This window comes from Delphinus delphis, chromosome 4, assembly GCF_949987515.2.
Source record: "Delphinus delphis chromosome 4, mDelDel1.2, whole genome shotgun sequence".
Classification (NCBI taxonomy): domain Eukaryota; kingdom Metazoa; phylum Chordata; class Mammalia; order Artiodactyla; family Delphinidae; genus Delphinus; species Delphinus delphis.
The window spans coordinates 78,730,028-78,753,133 of NC_082686.1; the positions used below are offsets into that span (position 1 = coordinate 78,730,028).

The window sequence follows — 23,106 nt, forward strand, 5'->3', positions numbered from 1 at the left end:
ATCAACAATAAAGGGTCCCTATTCATAGAGAAATGTCTACTCCATAAGAAGGATAAAATAAGCACAAAGATGGCTGGTTATACTCAGACAGTATTAAAAAGTCCCAAGAAGAGTTGAAAGAGAAAGATATCACATCTCTAGACTCTTTCGAAAGAGGAGTTGTCATTTGAGCTGAGTTTTGAGGGATGCAAAGGACCTGCATGTATGGTAATGAAATGTCAGTCTTCCAGGTGACTGTAAAAAAGAAACTTTGGTCAATCTCCAGTGACAGAAGAGCGTGGGCCTCCACGGGACATGGTGAGGAGGTAGACTGTATCTGCTGTGGCTGCAGTGGAGGGCGGAGTGAACCCAGTCAGGGATGAGACAGGAAGAATGCTGATGCCCGGTTGGACTTGGTTTTAATTTTGTGAACACCACCAGGGATGAGCTGTCCTCCTTTCCTAAGTGGGGTTGCATAAATCAGCTTTCCCGGTCTTGGACTTGGGGTGAGACTACCCAGATGTTCAGACTCACAGGGCATAGGCTGCTGCCGTTGTCACCAGGCCAACTGTCTTCCCTCCACTACGTAAGGGTGTCTCATCATTTGAGGAACTGCTCGACCTCTTCTGGTTTCAGTACCAAGCACTTTCTCTCTCCATCCAGCCGCTGGAGAAGTGGGTTTGGACGTTAGGGGGAAGTGTCTGTTTGGCAATCCAACAGAGCTAGACAGCTTGAGGGGGGGTGGATTTTAAGGGCTTTCCCCTTGTGACTATTCAAACCTTTGAAGCTTCTTGGTGAGACTACTTCTATTCCTATTTTTCAGGAGTACACACGAGTCCAGAAGAAGTTTGGACCTTGGGGCTTTCAGAGGAGTCAAGAGAGACAGAACATCTGTGCATCTGTGACACTTAAGCAGAGCTTTGCAGTTTGTAAGTGACATTCACATTTGAGCCTCACAATTTTGCGAGATAGGTCAGGAAGGTGTTATTGTGGCCGACAGTTGACATATAAGGGAATGAAGGAGCAGAGAAATGGGTGACTCATCCAAGGTCACGCAGCAAGTGACAGAGCTCAAGTCTCCTGGAGCCAGGCCCTGTATGCGGGCGGCCACCTCACAGCCTGTTCTCAGAAAGGAGACGAGAGGAGGGGAAAGAGGAAGAGGAGGCCGAGTGGGAGGAGGGAAGGAGGAAGAGGGAGCGTCGCAGAAGAGGGATGGCAAACCCTTCCCTCTAGACGTGGGGTCCGGGACGGACCTAAAACCTTCTCCCTTAATCCTTTCCCATTCCAGTTCCATTTTTCCTCCTGGACCCAATAAAATGGGCCCGAGGCCGTGCGGTAGGGAAGGGCTGCCGGGTAACGTCTTCCCAGAGACGCGAGCTGGGCCCCGCGGGGTGGCCCGGCCTTTCAAAGGCCACTTGTACACTGGGACGCGGCGCAGGGGCGGCCGGAGAGCCCGGGCCAGGAGGAGGGGCCAGGCCTGCCTTTGGTGCCTAGAAATCAAAGCAGCCAACCTTGGGCTTTTTCTTCCCCTCACACTGAGGCACTTTTATTGGCGAGATGAAGGGAGGCAAAGCGGGCCTACAGTCCTCGCTTTGCTTTTGGAGGTTAATGACCCAGTTAGCAGCTCTTGGCTGCGTTTCCGACATTTTGCAGACATCAAGCCCCGCGTCTCTGCCAAGTACATTCTGTTCCCTGGAGCTCATCCAATGCATCTCAGATTACTATGTAATGCGACAAAGAGGGAGAGGTGGCTGGGAGGGGCGGCAGGGAGGGCGGGGGAGCGGGCGGGAGCGGGGAGGGCGGGACGCCGGAGCGGCGGGGCGGGGTGAGGGGGACGCCAGCCTAAATATAGCTCTCCTGCACACGCAGCCGCAAGGTGAGGATGCGGAGGGCGCCGGGGCCCCGGCAATAAGTGAAGGAATCCTGCGGCCGAGAGCCAGGCCCCCGACCCGGGGCGTCGGTGGGGTGGGGGCCGCCAGGGACTCCGGGCGCGGAGGGCGGGGAAAGGAATGATAAGGGGAGGGCCTAAGGGAATAGGCCCCGCCCCGAAGCCCTTCCCCCTGCCGCGCCAGCTGTGGCCGCAGCCCGCACGCTAATTATAGACGTGAATGGAAAGCGGCAGCTTTTGAATGATCGTGTTGCTCGCGCTGCCTTTGGAGGCTGAGGAGCAGGTGCTGCCCCGCTAGATACAAAGTGATTCATTTAAAAGCCCTCTGTCACGCACGCACATTCACCGACGTGCACAAATCCTCTGGCTCTCTCCCACCACCTCCAGGCAGTGCTTCCAGAATTGGTTTTAAGAGGCCTGGGCCCCGGGGTGTGGGACAGAGACGGGGGTGCGGGGGGGGGGCTTTTCCTGTCTCTTTCACCCATCCTTCGAAAACTCCCCGTGAATAACAAGAACCTTAGGCCTTTTCAAGCTGTGGGAAAGTAGCATCTTGTTTTACGGATGGTGAAACTGAGGCTGGGAGAGAAGCTGGGATGTCCCCAGGGCACAGGATGAGTCAGTGCAGAGCCAAGAGAGCCCGGTCGCCTGACGGCCTCTCCCTTTCCCTTACCAGGTTGGAACCTGAGCAGAGTTCACTTCAGTGACATTCATTTCCAGGCATGGAGCCGTCCTACGTACATCCATCCTTCCCCCTCCTTTCCCGGTTCAGCTCCTCCCCCATCCTCCCCCGCACCTCCACCCGCTCCTACACAGAAAACTTGCTAGTGCCAGCTGATTCTCACTGGTAGGTTTAATACTTCCAGGCCTGGAAACTGGGTAACATGGAAACCATGCCCATCTTCCTGTCAGGTTTGTGGGAGTCAACCTGATGTGCCCTCTGTCAGCATAACCGCGGCATAACCACGTCCCAAGGAATTCCACAGGCGGCAAAACCTAGACGTTGTGCCCCTAGCACCCACAGTGGGCCGAGTGCTCTCACGAACATCATGACCTAACCCAGGCCACACAAGCACAGTAGAAAGTCGTATGTCCATTTCACAGAGTCCCTGTAGAAATGGAGTGTCGGGGGGGGAAGTGACCTGCTCACAATCATCTGCTGATGAGTGGCCAAGTTGGGAGCCAAACCCCAGACTCCCACCCATGTCCTGGGGTGTGTCCAGTACTCGTGCTGTGGTCTGCAAGGGGGGGCAAGGATCCACCTAGTCATAGAAAGGGGTCGCTCAAAGTGACCTGGGCATCTCCAGCGTGACCGCTGGCCTCCCCTCCCCATGATCTTGGGTCACTGCCCCAAATTCTTGCCTCCATCCTAGGCCATGGCATGAAACTGGGCACAAACAGCTGCTGCTTTCCCTAGGGCCAGAAGTCTCCAAGCCTACTCACTGCTCCTGATTCCAAAAAAAAGGCCAGCCTCACTCACTCTGGGACTTATCCTAGCCCCTTACCTTTGCTGACCACTGTGGACATAACTCTTTGCCTGTGTCTCCCTGGTGCCCTGAAGATCTCCACCAGATGGATGAATAAAGGAGCAACAACAAGTACCACGCTGAAAAAAAAAGAGAGAGGGAATAGGTGTGCAGGATATTCTAATTGTTTTGTACTTGCCTCTTGGAAGCAAGGCACTGTATCCTAGTCTTTGTAAGTCCCCACCCTGCCCAACATACACAGGGTCCAGCCCAACGAACTGAGCAGAGCAGACCCACAGATGTTAAAGAATCATAAAACTTTCACATGGCTGAGGAAATTTGTATATACCTAGGCTGGCCATTGTTATGTGTCTCTGACAACACAGATGAGTGGTTCAAGCCATATACAAGACCAGGCTCTGCCCTGATCAGTTGTACGATATTGAGAATATCGTACAATTCTAATCTCTAGTTCTCAGTTTTCTCATCTGTGAAATGGGCATGATTATACTTCTCTAGTTCTCAGTTTCTCTCTAGTTCTCAGTTTAATCTCTCTAGCTCTCAGTTTTCTCATCTGTAAAATGGGCATGATTATACTTCATAGAGGTCTAACCGAGCAGTACTGGCAGTGCTGATCCTATGTGAATGATTGTCTCTACAATCACTACCTAGTTTGGAACCCACATTCAGCTATGGGTAAGTTTTTTAACCTCCACATGCCTTAATGTCCTCATGTATAATAAGATGAGGATGATAAGAGTACCTCTCTTATAGTGTGCATGAATTAAATGAGCTGATAGATGTAGAGGGCTGGAAACAGTGCTTGGCACAGAGTAAGTGCTCAGTACACATGGCTGTCCTTTTTATTGGAGTTAGATCTAATATATGGATCTAATATATGGAAAGTCCCTAGCATATTGCCTAGCAGAGTGTCAGCAGCTAGTAATAATAATAACTATTATTATTTCCTCACCTATAAAATGAGATTGTAATAGCTCCTCTCACACAGGATTGTTCTGAGGATTAACTTAGATAATATCAATATATATGAACTCTCTTTGTAAAACTATACAGGACTGTTCACATGCTTCACTATTAACTGTATTATTGGGGTACTGATTCAACACATCTTGTGTGTTACCTGCACCTCTTATTTGAGATTCAGAGATAAACAATATCCATGTGTTCAAGGGGCAGATAAGTATGTAAGGCCTAGGATGGGTATAACTATATATAACTATCCCACACCAGGCAGAGGGTGATGAGCTCTCTGACTAGCACAATAAAGCGAATGCCATGAGGCATCAGGGAAGGAAGGCAAGCAGATACGCTGAGGCAGAAAGAGGAGTTCAGGAATGGCTGCAGCAAGGATATAGGTGCATAAACAGAACCTGACTGAATGAGCAGGATCGAGGTGAGAGAAAGACATTCCTAGTAAAGGGATCAGAAAGAGCAAAGGCCCAAAGCAGGAATAGAAAGGGGGTAATTGGAGGACTGCAAGCACGTCCGTGTTCAGAGAACAGAGCCTGACAGAGAAGGGCCGGGGAGGTAAGCTAGGAGGCCAGGCAGCATAGTCACAGGGAGCCCAAGAGGGCCCTGTGATCCTCACTGATGACATGGAGGAACGATGTGCTGGGGACAGTCTAGGGATGAGGATTCATGGTCAAACTGAAGAATCCCATGTAGCAGAAATGCAGACAGAATGGAGGAATGCTTTTGCAGGGCCAGAGCTGAAATGGCAGGAACTGGGATGGTTTCATAGCTCCTTCAGAGCACCTCTCAGATTTCATAATTGTATATTTACTTTTGTGTTTCGTTCTTTTTTTTTTGCGGTACGCGGGCCTCTCACTGTTATGGCCTCTCCTGTTGCGGAGCACAGACTCCGGACGCGCAGGCCCAGCGGCCATGGCTCACGGGCCCAGCCGCTCCACGGCATGTGGGACCTTCCCGGACCGGGACACGAACCCGTGTCCCCTGCATCGGTAGGCGGACTCCCAACCACTGCGCCACCAGGGAAGCCCTTGTGTTTCGTTCTTTATTTTGACATGTAAGCTCCCTGAGTGATAAGAGTAAGAGTCTTTCTTTTCTTATTTATCCCGTGTCTGCCATGGTGACTGACACATAGTAGGAGCTCAATAAAGACTCACTGAGCACATGTATGCTCCCTTGATTCCAAGGCCAAAAGCACCACCCACGTGGTCCAAAAGCAGTCAAAGGATTCTCCGAGGTTTTTCCTACCTTTTGCTTCAGCAAACAGGTGTCCCCAGGGTTAAAAATTCGCTGCACAGGAGAGCTGGACTTATTTCACAATCCTTCAGATAGGTCTATTTTTAGAAAATAAGATCAGAAAGAACTGGGAAAAAAGGGAAAAGAAGAAACCTGGAGCAGATATAAAACTCCTCCTGTAACTCTCCATCTCTTACCTAGTTACCTTAATTAGCATCTTCTGTTTTTAGTCCTTGCTTTCTAAAAAAGGAAAAAAAGAAGAGGAAGGGAAGAAAGAAAGAGAGAAGAAAAGAAATTACCCAAGAAAGCTATGAGTGTGATCAACTGGTTTTGTTGTCTCCTCTACCCCTCTATGACCTGGATCCCTTCCCAGCTCAAGTTGGGAAGCAGAAAAGAAATGCAACTGGTTTCAGTTGTTAAGGATTTGGGACAGGCATCTGGCTGATAGAAACTTTGCCTACTCTCTTATTTCAGCCTTCTCTAAAATATCAATGTCATTGCCTTTCTTCCTCTCTCTTGGGATGGTAATTTGGTGCTACGGTTCCTGATCAGAGGCACAGAAGGCCAGAGGTGGAACAAACAGAACCTAGAGGTTATTTGGTTCAACTCCTTTATGTTATAAATGAGAAAACCAAAGAAAAAGAGAGAGGCAATGAATTCTCCAAGATCATCCAGCTCCCCTGTGATGGAGAACAGGACCCAAGACTTCAAATTGCAAGTTTAGTGCTCTTTCCATATTCCATGAAACCCCCTTTAATGAAGTAACATTCATATGGTATCACATTCATATTTCCCTGAAAAAAAAAATAAAGATAGCTTTGAAAGAAGCAGATCTGGGTTTGAATCCCAGTTCTACTATACACTAGCTGTGTAACCTTAGGCAAGAAGCCGGATCTTCTACAATAATAATAGCCATCATTGCTGGGCACCGATCTTGTGTCAAACTCAGGAAAGTTAAGAAACTGGTCCAAGGCGGTACAAGTTTGAACCCAGCTTAGTCTTATTCTAAATCCCATGAGTTTTCCATTGTACTACACTGCTTCTCTATGCTTCAGATTTCTCATCTGTAAAATATGGGATATTTTTAAGAATAAATGAGATTAAAAGTGGCTAGAACTGGGCTTCCCTGGTGGCGCAGTGGTTGAGAGTCCGCCTGCCGATGCAGGGGACATGGGTTCGTGCCCTAGTCCGGGAGGATCCCACATGCCGCGGAGCGGCTGGGCCCGTGAGCCATGGCTGCTGAGCCTGCGTGTCTGGAGCCTGTGCTCCGCAACGGGAGAGGCCACAACAGTGAGAGGCCCGCATACTGCAAAAAAAAAAAAAAAAAAAAAAAGTGCCTAGAACTGTACTTGATGTATACAGTAGGTACTCTATAAACAACAGCTATCATTATTTTGAACAACACATCTTGAATACATGTTACACCTGAGGTCTTACCATTTTGATTACAGTATATTACTCAAGAATGTTAGCTGCGATCAGTCATCATCACCATACTCATCAGCCTCCCCACTCCCGGTCTCAGCTTTCCCCTGATGTGTTCTCTCAAGGGGTTGGGTTCCAAACATGGAAGATCTAAGCAGAACAGGTAAGGCAGTGTGGGACCTGAACCCACCTACTGGTGCTGGAATGCTGAGCAGACAACTCAGGTCTGGCAACAGAGCTACAGCCATTCACAGACCAGGCAACCGAGTATCCAAGTACAGATCCTCTGGGGGGCAGAGTACAGGGATTTGAGATGGGCAAAGCCAAAGGCAGACAGACCATGGCTTCAAAGACCAAATCATGGGAGGAAGGTCCGAGTTACCATTTCTGGCAAAAGCCAGACAAGATGGTAGCTAGGAGGAAATAAACCTGGGTAGGAAGATCACCAGAAAAAGAACATAAAAACCAGGATTAAAGCAAAAACCAGTTGGAAGCAACAGGGATTAAAATGGACCTAGGGGGACTTCCCTGTTGGCGCAGTGGTTAAGAATCTGCCTGCCAATGCAGGGAACCCGGGTTCGAGCCCTGGTCCGGGAAGATCCCACATGCCGCGGAGCAACTAAGCCCGTGCGCCACAACTCCTGAGCCTGCACTCTAGAGCCCGTGAGCCACAAGTACTGAAGCCCGCCCGCCTAGAGTCCGTGCTCCGCAACAAGAGAAGCCACCGCAATAAGCCCACTCACCTCAACGAAAGAAAGCCCACGCGTAGCGACAAAGACCCAGCGCAGCCAAAAATAGATTAATTTTTTAAAATTAAAAAATAAAATGGACCTAGGGCTTCTGAACATGACAGATGAGTCTTTTATTCCCCCTCTGATTATAAAATCTAATAAATAACCATGGAATTGTCTTGGTTATATAAATAACCATGATATTATTTGTGGATACATCGTTTGGAGTGAAAGTACGAAAACATTCATGGGAATGATACCTACCAAATTCAAATAGTGTTTTCCTTGGTAGAGAGTAGGAGGGAAAGAAGGAGGGAGGAAGAGGAAATGGCAGGTGGGGGCTTTAACTATGTGTGTTACATTTAATTTCTTTTACGAAAAAAGAGATCTGAAGCAAATATGACAAAATGGTAGCATCTGTTAATTCTGATGGTGAGTACATGACATCTGTTATATCTTTTCGGTACGGTTACATAGTTAATAACTTAAAATAAAAATATAAAGCATAAATGTATTTAAAATCTAATAAATTGTATTAATATGTAATCACTGTAGAAAATCTGGGGATTTCATGAATAATAACATAGGAAGATAATGAGTTTTAAAAGTTATGATATTGGTTAGCTGACGTGATATTTCTCAGGTAAGACAATAGGTCTTAATCCAATGAGATTCATAGAAGAAGTTCGTGGTAGGTTTGCACGCTGACAGTCCATATATGTGTGTTAGGAGGAAGACTTCAGGATTCTTCAAATCATACTATCTGGCCAACTATTCCAGAAGTGCCCAACTGTTGATCCCTAACCTGGCTGGCCAGAAAGTCCCATTTTAAGATAAGAACCAAGATGTTATACTCTCATACAGAAAGAAAATCTAAAGAGACTGCTGGACCATCAAAGCTAATGTTACAAACGTCACAAACTAGAATTCATGGATGGAAACCCAGCAAGGATATGAAGAACAGAACACCCTCATCAACCACTGCATCTGATTGACATTTACAGAACACCCTGCCCAACAAGAGCAGAATACACATCCTTTTCAAGTGCACATGAAACATTCACCAAGATGGACTATATCCTGGGTCGTAAACCTTCTGCATGTCGCCCATGAAACAGGGACCTTCAGACCCTCACTCAGAAATGAGTCTCATTTTACATAAAATTGATGGACCATCTGGAGTCTCTGATCACAGCATGACAGAAGAGAAAAACAGAATTGCTTCCCGATGGGTGACACTCATCAGTAATAGCGGGCTGCCAAGCCATTTGGGAGGAGACAAAAGAGCTATAAAATACAGACGCAAGGGCCCAGAGCTTAGCAGTCGAGGGCCATCTAGTTCAGGGCCATAACAGGCCCAGAGGTGCCCGAGGCACTCCTGTACTAATACACTCAGTGGTTTAGTAGAAAGAGCACATGTGAGTCAGCTGAAGAGGGTTTGGGCTTGGCTCTACCACTAACCCACAAGAGGCTGTGGGCCGGTCCCTTTCACTTCTCCTTTCTGAGAACTGGCTTCCTCTTGGGCAAAATGGAGTCACTAGAATCTAGTGGCTAGGTCTCCAAGTTGATTTCCACTTCTACCTCTCTGTGACTATTTTTGTGTTCACTCTGATACCCCTGGGTCTTCAAAGAAAGGATAAATAATTCTTGGTGACTTTTGTGTTCGAAAGCAGGGCACAGTGTGAGACCTCAGAGGGCGTGTTTGCTTTCATGCCCTGGCTCGTTCCCCTCCACAGTCAGAAGCATGCTCACAAGTATCCCGAAGGGTTCCACAAGGACATATTTACAAACAGCTTCCAGAAAGCATTAAAATGGCAAAAACAAGCCTTGCAAGAGAAATTCTGTATACCAGACAATTTAATTCGGAACAATGAACCACATGAGGGTGTATAAATAACTAATTACGCTGGACAACATGAACAGCTTTTGGGGATGATTGCAAAATTGGGGAGGAAGGAAATGTGATGGGTATTTATATATTTGGGCTTCAGTCAAAGATTTCATATTCACTCTTAAGCAATTTGACTTGCAAAATTAGCTCAAACTAGAACACGGTCAAACGACTTGAAACTGGCAGCAGGTCTGCTATCGAAGGGGGAATGTTTGTGCCCAAGCGTCCAGGAGACTGGAATGGAGGGCTGGGTGCACGCCCGTGCCGTCTCTGCAGGATGTTCCGTGAGAGGTGCCTTGGTCTCCACAATGACCCTGAGGAGGAAAGACTGTTCAGGGGCGTTTGTAATAAGTAGTTTCAATGGGAAGTCAAACTCATCTTGATATCACACAAGCACATATTCCTGGACGCTCAGTTCCACGTTTTTCCTGAGTCTGTACTGTGTGATCAGTACTCTGCCAAGTCCTGGAGATACAGCGATTGGATCTCTGTAAGAAGCACTGAGATACCTCACTCACCACTGTGTGTCTGGTGCCTACCTCTGCCTCTGGTACCTATATACCAGGTGTGCAGAAATACTCGTCTGACCAGTGAATTGTTGAATGAAATGAGTAACACACAGTCCTTACCTAAACAGAATGCTCGGTCTAGTGGATGACATAAAACTGGGCAGTTCTCTCTAATACAGAGTGGGTGTCAATAGTGTGATCACCAAGGTGCCAAGGGCTCTGTGAACACAGAGGAGAAGGAGTAGTCAATTCCGACCTTAGGGGCTGGCAAGGCTCTTTCCTTCCTGCTGCAGTGTCCTCACACACCCATTTCCCTCTTGATACTCTCTGCTAAGTCCTATTCATTGTCATAACATCACTTCCAGATTTGAGCAGGACCTTGAAAAAGATTCTGACAAAGAGAGATTTAGGAGAAGAGAATTCCAGGAGGATACAGTAGCATGACCAGAAGCAAAGAAAGAGGAAAATGCAGATAAGAGGGACTGAAATGGTCCCCAGGAGCAGACCTGTCTTCCCCACAAATGACACACTAAGGAATGGCAGGGGGAACCTCAGTGATTTTTGAGGTAGAGAAATAAAAGTACCAGAGCTGGAACTTAAAAAAGTGGCTCAAGAAGCTTTCTGAAGGATTGATTGGTGGAAAGAGAAACTGGAGAGAAAAAGAAAATTAGAAGGCTGCTAAAGTAATCCGTGGAAAAAGGGATGGGGGTCTGACCAGGGCAGCCCAAGTAGGAATGAAAAGATCAAAGACAAGGCTGCAGAATGATTGAAAGGAATCAACATGTGAGGAGACAGGAGACGGAGAACCCAGCAAGAACCCTCAAGTTTCTGCCTGGGAGACTGGCTTCAGGGAATGGAACTGTGAGCAGAGATTGCAAAGCAGCAAAAGGAGAACGAGTTTGGGAATGAAGTAAGAGTTTGATAGGGACACAGCCAGCGTTGGAGGTGCTGAAGAGCCATTAACGGGAACCACCCCCAGACACGTGCAGATCAGGAGTAAGATGCGGACTTAGGCGGCACCTGCCCAGAGTGGGTACCTCCATGTTCCCTGCACAACAGCTGAGCCTGAGCCTCAGACAGTGACCCCAATCCTCCAGGATGCCAGAACCCTCTTTCTGCGCTTTTGCTGGAAACAGCGCAGGCACACCCTGCTTGTTATTCGGTCATTGGCACACATGGAAGCACTTCTCTTGCATCCTGGAAAATCACCTAACTTGAAAAGCTTTTTGACTGTCTCTCCTTCTGCTGGGTTCTTCCAACCAGTGCATGTAGCCTGGGCTGTCCCAGCCCACACTCCGAGTGAGACAGGAAGGAAGGGGGCAGGGCACAACCATTAAAAGAATGACACAACCATTAAGAGTGGGATACGACATAAACTGGTTAGAACCTACTAGGTCCAAGATGGCAGAAGATTCAACTTCCGGTAGACCTTGAGCCTCATTCTACGCTCATTGTAATAATTAGCATGCTAAATACACAGCCGCAGGCGCCATGACAGTTCCAAGGCTGACCATAAAAGGGCAAGAAGTGGGTGGTGCCCCAATTCCTGGAAATCCCCACCCTTCTCCAAGATAGACTATTCTTCCCACTCATTAGCCTATGAAACTACCCAGCCCAGAAAAACTAACCTCCCCAGGGTCACCTCTTGCATTCTGAGATGGCCCACACTCTGCCAATAGAATGTGTATCTAAATACGACCCCTTTCACATTACAGTGTATCGCTCTTGAATTCTTTCCTGCGGGAGGCCAAGGACCCTCACTTGGTGGCCCGTCCCAGGGGCTCACCCGAGACCTGGGACGTGACCATCCTCTTGCACCCCAATTTTCCAGCAACACAAGCAGCCACAGCTAAATCCCCCCTCACCGTGTTGAGCCAAAGAAAAAATGGACTTGGCAGAAAAAGAACACAAACAAAACCCCCACATAGCTAGAAAGCATCCTCCCCCCCTCGCAGAAACTTTAGCTTTGACTGACAGAAAGATTACACCCCTAAGTTTTTCCAAACGTAAATAATAAGGAAACGCAGCCAAGTGCCAGATGGCTGTGAACGAATTGCCCAAGGTGAGGGGCACCACACGGTTAGTTGGTCATGACAATGGACAGAGAGAACATTGTTTCTCACCAGTTGTCCAGGGTCAGGCACAGGGAGGGAGAGGCCAGACCGATGCAGACACCCTCCGCTCTCAAGGAGTTTTTCCTTGAAAGAGAAAAACAAAGGCAGGATGAGAACTCCCCCAGCTGCTTCCTCCAGGAGATCTGCTGCAGCAGAAGTCGCCCCTCAAAGATCTGCCAAGAAGGAAGCTTTGAAATTACTACTGACGAGGACACAGGGTCAGAAGTTCCTAGAATTACTTCCTACTTGAATCAAAGAAGCGCAGGAAGAGAAGGGGGTCTGCCATCAGATGTGAGTGATTTTGAACCCTGGCCCACACTCCGATCCCCTGGAGAGCTTGACTTCCTCTGGAAGTGAAGGGGGATCCTGCCCAGCAGCCTGACAGCACAAACCATTTGCTCTTTTCAAGGCCCCAAAGTGTTTAGCTTGAGCCTTTAGATGGGAGTAAGAACATTACTGCCCTAGGGCAGGGCCACGGCACCCTTCTCCACCTCTCTAAGGGATGCCCATTATTTTCGTCTTAATTTCAAAATTATTTCTCTTGTCTTTGATGTTGGTATTCTTCTTCTTACCGTGGGAGGCAGCAAATTTGGATTTGGAAAAGGCCCGAGGTTAAAACCCACTCTGCCACTGGCAGGCCTTTTTGGTTTCCCTGCTGAGGGTTCCCAGGCCCTTCTGAGGAATAGATGATACTGTATGTGCACATGGGAAAGGGCTTTGTGCCTTTATGCACTCCACACATCAGAGATCATAATCGTGCACTGACTAAACCTGTCAGGTGAGTTTTCTTCCTCCTCAACTGCTGCTCCGTTTCCCCTGAGGGTCATGCAACGTGCTAAGTGGCCGTCACCTGCCTTCTCCGGCTGCTTTTTCTCTGTCTCTGTCTCCGGTGGAACTGACATGTCTACGGAGCACGAGGCTACTCAGCATCTCCAGTCTGTGAGAGCTGCTTGTGTGGCTGATGTTAGAGCAAATTAGACAGGAAAATAAAGCAGAATGATTCCCACCATTAATATAATCCATGGGTGAGCTGTGACAGGCCCAGAGAGAGGCATGGACATATACACACTAACAAACGTAAGGTAGATAGCTAGTGGGAAGCAGCCGCATGGCACAGGGATATGGGCTCGGTGCTTTGTGACCGCCTGGAGGGGTGGGATAGGGAGGGTGGGAGGGAGGGAGACGCAAGAGGGAAGAGATATGGGAACATATGTATATGTATAACTGATTCACTTTGTTATAAAGCAGAAACTAACACACCATTGTAAAGCAATTACACCCCAATAAAGATGTTAAAAAATATATATATATATATATAATCCATAACGAAGCACAGCTGATCAGAGGACGCTAGATCAACCAACCTTGCCTAGAACATTCTCAAATAAAGGGAGTTCATTCGGATGGATGGGAACTTGGAGGCAGATCGTCCTGGGTTCCAGCCTCAGAGCCAGTTCTGGCTGGGTCACTCCAACAGGGACACCTAACTTCTCACATTGTCCTTATCAATATAATGTGGTTAATGATAATAACTAATGAAAAGAGTTAGCAATATTAAATTAAATGAGATAGTAACCGTGGAAGTGTCTGTCACATAATAAGTCCCCAGACTTATGGGTTTCCTTCCTTCCTCACAGGACCAGAGGAAAAAAGTAATAGCAACAATGACAGTAGACGCCAATGTCTATAGAGCATTTGTGATATAGCAGGTGCTGTTCTAGGAGCCTCACTTGTATTGACTCAATCTTCACAACTCTTTCCATCCTCATGTGACAGATGGGTGAGCTCAGTGAGATTAAGCACGTACTTGAGGCCAAGTAGCTCTCGGGACCAGAGTCAGGGTTGAACGCAGGTAGTCTGACACTCAAGCATTGCGCTTACCCATCATGCTCTAGTGTTTCCCATGATCACGGATAATAACCCACAAGGGCGCTTTCTGCTTTGTTCTGAGATTTGATGCATAGGTTTTTCCCCTCTCATTAATATAAAATGGCTTTCTAGAAAATATATATTCTAATTAGTTTTTTTAATATTGCAAATGTGCTTTCCTGTCATTTATAATGACTCAGCTTCTGACAAGCTTGTTAATTGAATGCTATTTTTCCCCCACCTAAACCTCCTCGGCAAAGTTCACACGTGTCATGCAGTTATTTATGGTTTCAATATCCTATATGTAAACTGAAGAATGTTTACTAAAGTTAGAATTAGCAGTGATTGATTTGATTTCCCTGAGTCGGTAACTGGGGAAATGAACAGGTAATTTAGTATTTACAGAAGAAGGTCAGGCATGGTTTCTGGGAGGGGCCCCCAGATCGCTTCCAGAAGACTTTGCTCAGCCTTGTCTCCCCCAAAACTACCCCACTGTGGATCAGGAGAGAAAAGCACCGCCTCTACATTTGCTTCTGCCTGATTCACTTTTCTCCCTGTGATGGGATCTACTCTTGACACCTCCACAGACACTGTTGCCTGTGGAATAAAACCAAGCCTCAGCTAGGCCTCAAGGGTCCTCCACACTTGTCTAATATTCCAGACTGCTTCTCCAAAACTGTCTTCTACCACACTCTAGACTCTGCTCTTCCCCAGTCACTCAATGATCCCTCCTTCCCCCGGGCCTTTGCACAGGCGGGGCCTTCCCCCTTCCACTCTGCCAAAGTTCTAGTAAATGTTCAAGACGGTTTAACCTGCGCCTTCCCCACATGTATGTCCCAGATACCCCCAGTTCAGAATTATTTTTCTTGCTTGAGTTTCCCACTGCATAAAACTTTGTTAACATTTTAGAATTCATCACTGATCATCCTGAGTTGTGTGTGTGTGTGTGTGTGTGTGTGTGTGTGTGTGTGTGTTCCTTTCACCAGAGCAAACCTATAACTGGCAGGGTGAAGGTCACATTCATCTCTAATCACCGTCACAGTCCTTCATCAACACAATCCCTGTGAAAGGAAGCTTTCAATAAATGTCAGTTTACTTGAATTGAGCTTCTCACACAGCAGAGTGAAACCACGTCGTGCTTTTGCTTGAGCTGAGAGTCTACCCTAGAGGCTAAACCAGCCAAGGAACTTTTTCCACAGTGACTATGAGGCAACTTCAGCCACCAATCTCTGAGAGTTGGAAAGAAAACTCTTCTTCAAGCATCTGGAGATTTACTTAACTAAAAGAGTCATTCCACCAGAACGTGTGATTGTGATTTCTCTTATTATCCAGGGTATGAATAAGAATCATTATCATGATAAGTTAGTGGCAAGAGTCATTGATTTATACAAAGGAAAATTAATAATGCACCATGAAATTGTATTTATAGAACCTTATTCAGGCATTCTTTGCACATACTCTCTAATAATAAGAATTTGGACTTCCCTGGTGGCGCAGTGGTTAAGAATCCACCTGCCAATGCAGGGAACATGGGTTCAAGCCCTGGTCCGAGAAGATCCCACATGCCACGGAGCAACTAAGCCCGTGCGCCACAACTACTGAGCCTGCACTCTAGAGCCCACAAGCCACAACTACTGAGCCCACGTGCCACAACTACTGAAGCCCACGCGCCTAGAGCCCGTGCTCTGCAACAAGAGAGGCCACCGCAATGAGAAGCCCGCGCGCCAGAATGAAGAGTAGCCCCCGCTCACCACAACTAGAGAAAGCCCGCATGCAGCAACGAAGACCCAACGCAGCCAAAAATAAATAAATAAATAAAAATAACCACACAGATATTTTTTAAAAAAAGAGTTCACTCTGTAGCATTTTACAATTGGTATATCAACCTATGATTTCATCCTCATACCAATCTAGAGAACCTGGACTCATTGACAATTTACAGATAAGCAAATCTAAGTCCAGGCAGACCAAGAGACAAAGAATTATTAAGTGCTAGACTTGGGCCTCCAACTCAGGACCCCTGACCTTATGCTGGATTATCTTCTCCCAGACGTTGTGCTATAGACTGAATGTTTGTGTCCCCCCGCAAAATTCCTATGTTGCAATCTAATCCCCAGTGTGATGGTATTAGGAAGTGGAGCTTTTGGAAGGTGAATGGGTCATGAGAGTGGAACCCTCATGAATGGGATGAGTGCCCTTATAAAAGGGACCCCAGAGAGACCCCTTGCCTCTTCTTCCAGGGACATGACAGCCATCTACGAACCAAGAAGCGGCCCTTCACCAGACACTGAATCTGCCAGTGCCTTGTTCTTGGACTTCCAGCCTCCAGAACTCAGACACAAATGTCTGTTTTTTAAGTTATCCAGTCCGTGGTTTGTTATAGCAGACTGAACAGACTAGGACACATTGCCAAGGGTGGAACCTCCAAAAGGGACGTTAGTCAGGTGAGCAGCTTCCTCTCCAGGCACCGGGGGTCTCGTCCGAGGCCTGGGTGTATACTGTTTGTGCCACCCTAGCTACACTTGGGCAAGCACACTTTAGGAGTCTCGATGCTGTGGAATTGCTCATCCCCAGGTGTTTCGGTATCTATGGCTCTCTAGACTTCTGAGAACATCTCAGGGCCTTACTTTCAAGTTTTGTATCCAAGTCCCCTACATTCAAGAAATAATGTTATATCCTTACTCTCTAAACCCCCCCTTCTCCCTGTCACCTTCACCCTGCACCATACACTGCCTTCTTCTTTCAACTATCTTCTTTCAAACTGAAATTAGCGACATAACTGTACCCAGAGGATGGGTTGTTCCAAGTGAGCTCAATCTGCATCTAACTCGGTAGAACATCAGTTCACAAGATAAACTCCCCGGTTACACAGAAGAGGGCTCGGCACACAGAAAGCACTCGGTATATATCATTGCTGAGGAAAGTTAAATAAACAAGAAATAATAATATTAATCAGCATGTTATTTAGATATGGGGAGGTAATCACCATCAAAACTAGAGCCAGGATGGTTAGACATCCTTGCCTCTGAGTAAAATGACTCATGGTGGGAGGGACATAAATCAGGAGCGTATTGCCTTTATTATATGCCTTCCGCAGTATCTGACTTCGGGGAGGAGTCAGCCTATCCCAGCCGAAGTCTTTTTTTGGCCTTTCTACCTGTTAACCACATCTTCCCCACCTGAAGATGGAAAACTGCCCACTGGGGAGCCCGATGTTTGCACCTGTTTTGACCATGTGTGGCTGTATTAACTTTAACAAAAATTCAAACATTCAATACATTTTACAGATCAGTCTGTTTATATGCTTTGCACCTGTGGTTTCTGGGTTGCATAAACAAAGGACCAAAAGCCTCTAGCAAGCATCCTTTCTTCACTCTCCTTCCTGTAGCCTAGAACAATGAGGCCAAATGGAAGAAATAAGCAAACACCAAAAGAGAGAAGCACAGCCCTTTCACAAGCTCGACAGTGTTTCTTTCAGAATGGTTTACTAAGCCATCTCCCCATCAATTTTCTCATGATCCTGGGCCCAGTGTCCACTGAAGTCCCAAACCACCCCTTATGTCTCCTGCTGTCCACACTGAATCTGAGGCCTCCTTAGCCCGTGCAGAGGGCAGAGGGAGCGTCCCTCCAGGCTGGTCTCATAGAAGGAGCCCAGGACACGTCTGTAGGGCTTCTAATTAGCCGGATGCTGAGGCTGAGTGTGGATGACGTGCCATGCTGGAAATGACACAATTTAAACAAAAGCCCCAAATAAACGTTTAAGTCTGAAATTAAACAAGAGTGACAAAGAGGAGTGGGTAGAAGCAAGATGTGGGCTCTGGATGTCTCTGAACAAGTCACTCCTCTGGACCACAGGCTGCGACTCCTCACAAGAGGAGGACAAAACCCTGCCTCGCCAGCCTCATAGGCTGGCTGTGATCCTCAGAGGAGATGGAGGGTGTTAAAGAGTCTGGGGAGCTATAAGGCTCTGTATATTTGGAAAGTTTCTGTTACCATGCATTGGGCTGGAAAGAGGAGAAACTGTTTTAGTTTTCCCTGGTCTGGAACTTTGAGTCACAAAGCAGCTAACTCAGCAGCTTTGGGGCAGACCTAGGGTAGGAATCCTGGCCTCCTGCCTCTGGTCCTAGCTGTTAACATCCAGCACGTTGCTCTAGAATAGGATTCATCCTATAGACGTCAGCTTTAAAAGCCAGCCCAGAGGGGCCGACGGCTGCTCGCCAGGCCCTCCCCGCAGGACCCCAGACGACAGTCGCGCTGACTCTCTGAAACCTGTGCTTTCTCCCCAGGCTTAAACTTTCAGAGCCAGGTTCAGAAAAGAGGCACTGAGGGCCTCCCGTTTCTGGGGAAGGTTCATGGCATTTAGCTGAATCCCAACAACCCTGTGAGGCAGGAGCAGTTAGCACCCCATTTTCAAGATGAGGAGCCCAGATGTCTTCAGCCTGAGCTCCTGGGCTTTATGGTGACTGGACGTGGGGCCAGGAAACTAGCTGCGAGGTACCAGAACCCAGCTCCAGGCTAGACTGGGCCAGAAGTGGTGGATAACCCACCATCCTCCCTCCTTGCAAAGCACTTACTCTCCAGGGAAGTTCTAGAGGCTTCTGGGAGGAGCTTCTTTAACCCAGCAATAAGAGTGCTGCCAGCCTAGGGGAGACGTCAAGAGGGCCTGTCTGTTCCTCTGCTCGAAGGGGCCCTTGCAGGGGATGGTTATACCCGGGACACATCTCCAGGGTCTCCGTCTGGCAGAGTACCCTCTCCAGGTGACCTGCCCACGTCAATCGGACTCAGGCTGAATGGGCATGGCCTGCACGGACTCCCAGCCAGCCACAGCCTCGTCTGAGACCTCCAAGTTCCCGGTATGCACCCGGGAACAATGACAATAGGTTCTAGGAGAGGGTCTCTTGGTCTCTGGTCAATACAGGACTCAGGAGAGAGGGCTGTCACCCTGAAGCTGAAGCAGTCGTTATATTCTCTAAAGATCTCTGGAAGCCATGCAGTCTTTGTCTCAGTGTTTGTTCTATCCAGCTCAGCATTTGATATAGGTTCCAGCTCAGGACTAGGGGATACTGGCTCTAGGACACCCTTAAGCTAAGAATTGCATTGAATCTCTGCATCTGGAGGAAGCTCTGGAGTCAAGGCTGGGGTCCCAGATAGAATGCACTCTTCCACTGATAGTGGGTGCGATCGTTCCCACAGGCCTAACAGATAGCCCTGCCCCTGCTCTCTCCAGGTAGCTCAACCTCTTACAGTTATGCTTCAGGGCAGCCCCTGGGCTCTTCAGCTCCCACCTGGGCCACAGGGAGGCAGGTGGACCTCGGGGGGGTGAGAGGCTCACAGCCTCCTCCCGCCTCTCTGACCATGGCCTGGGACTTCTGGGTCTGGGTTTAGGAGAGTCAGTCTGTGGCTGTGGGACCCGGGTTTCGGAGAAGCACTGAGGCCTGAGCCTCTCACCCGCGCGGGGAGGGGCTCCAGGAGGGCTGAGGGTATGAGGGGCCAGCTCAGGGTTGCTGTGGGGGAGGATGGCAAGCTACGCTCAGGCTTCTTGTCTCCTTAGCCTCTGGGCCTTCAGGAAGGAAGTCGCCTGGCTTCCCTGACCCCTGGCAGTGGGCTGGCAGGGATCGAATTCTGATAGTGGCATTCTGAAAGGGCAGCTGGACACAGCCAGGGCAGGCAAGGATCCTCCCTGGGCCTCTACCCATACGCAGGCCATGAAAGGGATCTGTGGGGGCTGGAAATGCGTAGGACCTCGGCAGGGTGAAGGCTGCAAGGCTGGGGCAGTCACAGACTTTCAGGCCTCAGAGTCTGAGGTGTCTTGGAGGGTTCTGGGCACCGACCTGAACTGGAGGTGATTCCGAGAGAATCTGTGTATGCTCTAGAGCCAGAGAGCGGGAGAGAATTTGGGAATGCCTGCAACCTGACTGGGTTTGGCTGGACAGCTACAGGAGCCGCTTCCTCCCCTACAGTCTCTGGAAATAAACCCATGGGCCGGTCTCTCATTCTGGGCTTTCCTGGGTCTAGCAGGAGAGGCCATTGCTGGGCAGAGGCCTGTCAAATTCTTCTGGCACAAATCCAGGAGCCACAGGTGAAAGGACTAGGTTGTGAGAGTGTGCTTTAGAGCAGCTGTCCTGAACAGATCCGGAGGGCCTGGAAGGTTCAAGAAACCGTCAAGCCCTTCCACTCCACAACGCTTCCCCCAAAGGCTACAGAAAGGCCAGGCTTGTGGGCACAAGCACCTTGGCAGGAGAACACAAATCTAGGCAAAGGGAGAAGGCTGCCAGGCCACCTACTTATTCAGGAAGGTCCTTCGGGGGTCCTGGGAGACAAGCAGAGCATGGCAGTGTGGCTGGGGACAAGCAGTGAGCAGAGATTCAAGCAGTGATGGGGGTTGGGGGACCTGGAAGCAAGTACACGTTCCCACACCTTGGTCAGCTTTGGGGGCAGGCCAGGTCCCGCTAAGATGGGAAACGTGAGAAGTCAAGGATATTAGCTGGAAGGTAGGATTCTACTCCATGAGTTTATAAAGGCAGGGCCCCAGGCCAAGGAGGAGCAAGGTTAGCCCCAGGTTCCAAACGCAGGCAGAGGAATCACGGCACCCGGGCCAAAGGGGTGAAGCAGCCACAGGGACTTGGTGCTTATTTCCCAGAACTACTGATCCCGGGCTTCTTAAATCCTAACTGATTTTTTCCTTAATAAAAATAGCATTTATGCACCAAAGAACCTAGGGCCAGGCTGAGCCATTACAGGGTCTATATGGCATCTGGCACAAGTTACTGGAAAGAGGATGGAGAGCCCAACTCCATCACTAATTCTCTGTTTGGCCTTTAATAAACCCCATCACCCCCTCGGGCCTTCGTGACCTCATGTGTGAAAAGAGGGTGTTGGATCACAGCAGAGGTTTCCAAACTGCTGTCTGGGAAGCCCAGCGATCTGAGGAGGGGTCTCAAGGGGTCAGATAAGACGGAAGCTAGAAAAGGAGGTCAAAGCCCCGTACCCACAACCGCCTGGAGCACTTCCATTTTTAAGTTTAATACGTTAGATTTCCATATAAGATTTTCTGCGGAAGCCGCAACAAGAAAAGGAACGAAAAGGAAAGGAGAGGGGGAAATAAAGACTAGAAAAGAAAAGGAAAGAAAGGAGACAAGACAAATAAGGGTTCTGAGCTGGATCACCTCCAAGCTCTTTCAGTCTTGTCCTTCTCTGACTCACCATGACGCTCTCCTGCTCACATTTTCAAGAACCACTTCTGTTCCTTCCTGCCACCCTCTCAGGGAAGCAACCATACATAAGCCCAGAAAAAGCCACTGGTGAGATCTCATTTCCCAGCTCGGAGGAGTGCTGGCGCACACAGGAGGAAACTGGGGGGTTTATGTGGGCTGGGAGGGAGGAGATTTGAGGCCCTGAGCTGTAAATCAGGCTCAGAGGTTTGGACTCCCTGCCGCGTGACCTTCAGATGCCCCCTCCACTCCAGAAGCCGGCACGCTAACATCCAGGCCCAGGGAAACATGCCCAGCTCCCAGGCTGCCCCTGAAAGCTGGGCCCACTCTCAGGAATTGTTTTGATTTTTCAGGGAAAACTAGTCCAAGCCAAACCTTCCCTCCCAAAAACAACACAGGCGGGGATTTTCGATGTGCTTGGGAGATGGAGGCTTTGGGTTGGCTCTTTGCCATTGCCCCCGGCCGGTAAGACCAACAGATAACATCCATACCTGAATCGGTACAGATGGCTCCTAATTGCGATTTCTTTCTATTCTAAACACCTCCCACTCCTGCCGAGTCTCAGGACCTCCTATTTTAAATGGGTTTGCTCTCCCATTTGCCAGCCTCACCGCATGGTTGCACGTCCATCGATACCCAGCCCACGAGTCCAGGAATGCCACAGTCGCCTGGAGATGTGGCAGTCCAGCCCGAACTGGGGACCTCCTTTATGCGCACACGCGCCACCCAGCCAGGGCGCTCTGCTGCCCTCTCACACTGGAGGAGGGTAGGTGGAAGCTACCTAGGATGGTGGGATGAAATCCGGACGAGGAGTCAAGAGAAGGATTCCCTGGGGGCATCACAGCTGGACCCTTCCTCCATGTGAGCCTCGGTGGATCGCCTGCCCTTTCCAGGCCTGTTTCCTCCTCTGTGAAATGAGGGAGATCCCTCACTCACTCCACCAGCATTTACCATGTGCCTGCTTCCTGGTGAAGTGGTTCTCCTTGACCAAGGTCACAGCCCAAGGAATGGCATGAAAGCCACATCAGTCAAATTAACTCTGGAGTTCAGTAGGGTATCTGATGTCAAGACAGTTCTGCGTGTGTAAAGGAAATGAATTAGATGTATTCTCATCCCTGGGAAAGCTAACGGTGTGGGGAAGGAGAGCGTGACATCAAGGGATAATCACCTAACAGGGTGGTAAATGCTCTGAGAGGCTGCTCTTACAGTGCGTCCCAGAAGAAGGGACAGCTAAGTTGAATTTCAAAGGCTGAGCACCAAGCAGGGGAAACAAGGTGGAGAGAAGAATGTGGGAAGGGTTGAGTTTGGAGAATTTCAAGTAATTTGGAGATTTCAAGTAATTAACCAAGGACTTGATGCCCTCGGGGTGAGAAGGGCAGAGGAAGTAAGAGATGAAGTAAATCAGATCTCCAGGGGCCTGTGTCCATCAGGCTATGTGTGTTTCAGGTTATGGGCGACTATTTTTGTTGCTGTTGTTGTCATTTCCTGAAGGGAGTGGGGAAACACTAAAATGCAGGGGAATAAGATAATCACATTTGTATTCTAGAAGTCACACTCTGGCCATCTTGTAGGGCATGGTTCGAAGAGGAAGAGAAATGGAAGACAGGGAGATCACTCTGGAAGCAAAAGCAAGAGGAGATGGTGTCATACCCCATGTCAGGCAGGACCGGAGTGAAGAAGGAAGCGCAATCCAAGAAGAGAGTAAGGGCTGTGACTAGATGAGCATCCTCCACTGCTGACTTTCTAGGACTCGACAGCTAAAGAAGTCTCCCGGCACACATTCCACCTCCCATTTTTATC

The 23,106-nt window shown here is 48.7% G+C and overlaps 1 long non-coding RNA gene across 1 annotated transcript; it reads right to left on the reverse strand.

Moving 5' to 3' along the window:
• Positions 1-614: 614 nt before the first annotated feature.
• Positions 615-21,324, reverse strand: LOC132424150 (uncharacterized). The gene is made up of 4 exons (XR_009519170.1): positions 21,299-21,324; positions 12,236-12,310; positions 3,370-3,470; positions 615-645 (listed from the first exon to the last, which is right to left on the reverse strand). It is a non-coding gene; the product is annotated as an uncharacterized lncRNA (long non-coding RNA).
• Positions 21,325-23,106: the final 1,782 nt, after the last annotated feature.